Genomic DNA, 2,500 nt, shown 5'->3' with positions numbered 1-2,500 from the left:
CGCCGGAGGTACAGCGAAAGGCTGCAAACCGCTTTCCGCCTGCTAACTCGGCGGCCGTCAGACCGACCGACTCCGCTTTACCACCGGAGCTAGAGTCGGGCAAGGGGCACCGAAGGGTACCGGAAGGATCGCGTTCGCACGACGGGAAGTCGACTAGCGGGCCGCCGAAAGCGAGCCGGGGGCCCCCGGTTTTTCTGTCCCACCTGGAGACTGATATCTCAGGAAGGCCGAGGCCGATTTCCTCCGGGGACGGCTCGTCGCGTGCGGCAGGACGAGGCGCAGCGGACGGTACCGAGCGCTCGGAGGTGCGGCGCTGCCCGCCGGAGGTACAGCGAAAGTCTGCGAACCGCTTTCCGCCTCCTCTCACCGCACGGCTCTCCTTTTCACCCACTGGCGGATTTTCACCCTCCGACTGCTCGCTACCGTCCGCTGCGCCTGGTCCGGGCCCTGTCCATTGTCATGTTAATGGCAGGGCGGGGCAGGACTGCTTTCACCAGGAACCCGGTTTTCTGGGTCAGAGGTTCCAGGGGACCTGTTTTGTGCGGACTTCCCTGTGTCCGTCCCTCCCTGCCTGCCTTCCCCCCAGGACTTCCTTCTGAACACCTTTGTCGTTTGAGCGAGGGCCAAAAGCCTGCCTGTGAAAGGGAAGGATCAGCCGGTCAGCCCCCTGTTGGTCGCTGCTGCCAGTGCAGCAGGCGTGCGTGTGTCCTCGGCCTCGTGTCCAGGTCCCTCAGGGACTTGAGGCAACTCTCCCCGGTGGTCTCGTGGTCAGGACCGGGCTTCGAATCCCGGTCGGGGGGGATGACATTCTGCTGCAGATTAATTGGCATGAAGGAAAGTCTCCCCTCCTGAGCGTAAAGCTCCACCCTCACCACCACCGCCGCCTTTTCCACCCCTTGACAAACAGACAGACAGACAGACAGACAGTCAGTCAGTCCAGTTCGGGAGCGCAGCTTTCATTTGGAAGCAGACCCTGCTTGTTTAAAGTCAACGACGCCAAGTTATTTTGCACTTTGAACTATATCGCTACGTGCGAGCGGCACTCAGCCTTGGAGAAGAAAAAAATACCACTGAGCTGAGAAAGTTCTTTTTAAAACGGTTTCCTTCCACAGCAGCTCTGAGTGTGAGAGAGAGAGAGAGAGAGAGAGAGAGAGATATCAGCTTTATTCTCAGTAATAATACACACACACACACACACACACACACACACACACACACAGACACTGGGAAAGAGCTGATTTTCCTTTTGAATATCTCCCCACGGGGAGCTGCACCGTTCCCAGAAACACTGCAATACTGGGTCGATGCGTGGAGTGGACGGAGCAAGCCCCTATTCCATCTCCCAGTTCTAAAAATCAATTAAAAATAATAATAAATAATATGTGTGTGTGTGTGTGTGTGTGTGTCGGTGTCAGTATCAGTCAGTCAGTCAGTGTCTCTCTCTCTCTCTCTCTCTCTCACTCAGAGCTGCTGTGGAAGGAAACTTTTTTAAAAAGAACTTGCATATTGAAAGAAAGATGTGTCTCAAGCTGCCGGGCCCTGTCCATTGTCATGTCAATGGCAGGACTGCTTTCACCAGGAACCCGTTTTTCTGGGTCAGAGGTTCCAGGGGACCTGTTTTGTGCGGACTTCCCTGTGTCCGTCCCTCCCTGCCTGCCTTCCCCCCAGGACTTCCTTCTGAACAGCTTTGTCGTTTAAAATAATAATAAATAATATGTGTGTGTGTGTGTGTGTGTGTGTGTGTGTGTGTGTCGGTGTCAGTATCAGTCAGTGAGTCAGTGTCTCTCTCTCTCTCTCTCTCTCTCTCTCACTCAGAGCTGCTGTGGAAGGAAACTTTTTTAAAAAGAACTTGCATATTGAAAGAAAGATGTGTCTCAAGCTGCCGGGCCCTGTCCATTGTCATGTCAATGGCAGGACTGCTTTCACCAGGAACCCGGTTTTGTGGGTCAGAGGTTCCAGGGGACCTGTTTTGTGCGGACTTCCCTGTGTCCGTCCCTCCCTGCCTGCCTTCCCCCCAGGACTTCCTTCTGAACACCTTTGTCGTTTGAGCGAGGGCCAAAAGCCTGCCTGTGAAAGGGAAGGATCAGCCGGTCAGCCCCCTGTTGGTCGCTGCTGCCAGTGCAGCAGGCGTGCGTGTGTATTCGGCCTCGTGTCCAGGTCCCTCAGGGACTTGAGGCAACTCTCCCCGGTGGTCTCGTGGTCAGGACCGGGCTTCGAATCCCGGTCGGGGGGGGATGACTTTCTGCTGCAGATTAATTGGCACCTCTGAAAGAAAATCTCCCCTCCTGAGCGTAAAGCTCCACCCTCACCACCACCGCCGCCTTTTCCACCCCTTGACAAACAGACAGACAGACAGACAGTCAGTCAGTCCAGTTCGGGAGCGCAGCTTTCATTTGGAAGCAGACCCTGCTTGTTTAAAGTCAACGACGCCAAGTTATTTTGCACTTTGAATTATATCGCTCCGTGCGAGCGGCACTCAGCCTTGGAGAAGAAAAAAATA

At 54.9% G+C, this 2,500-nt stretch overlaps 1 pseudogene; it reads right to left on the bottom strand.

Annotated features, from left to right (window-relative positions):
• Positions 1-1,263: 1,263 nt before the first annotated feature.
• LOC137329277 (U2 spliceosomal RNA) lies at positions 1,264-1,380 on the bottom strand (annotated as a pseudogene).
• Positions 1,381-2,500: the final 1,120 nt, after the last annotated feature.

Source organism: Heptranchias perlo, chromosome 12, assembly GCF_035084215.1.
Source record: "Heptranchias perlo isolate sHepPer1 chromosome 12, sHepPer1.hap1, whole genome shotgun sequence".
Taxonomy (NCBI): domain Eukaryota; kingdom Metazoa; phylum Chordata; class Chondrichthyes; order Hexanchiformes; family Hexanchidae; genus Heptranchias; species Heptranchias perlo.
This window is presented reverse-complemented; position numbering and strand designations above follow the sequence as displayed.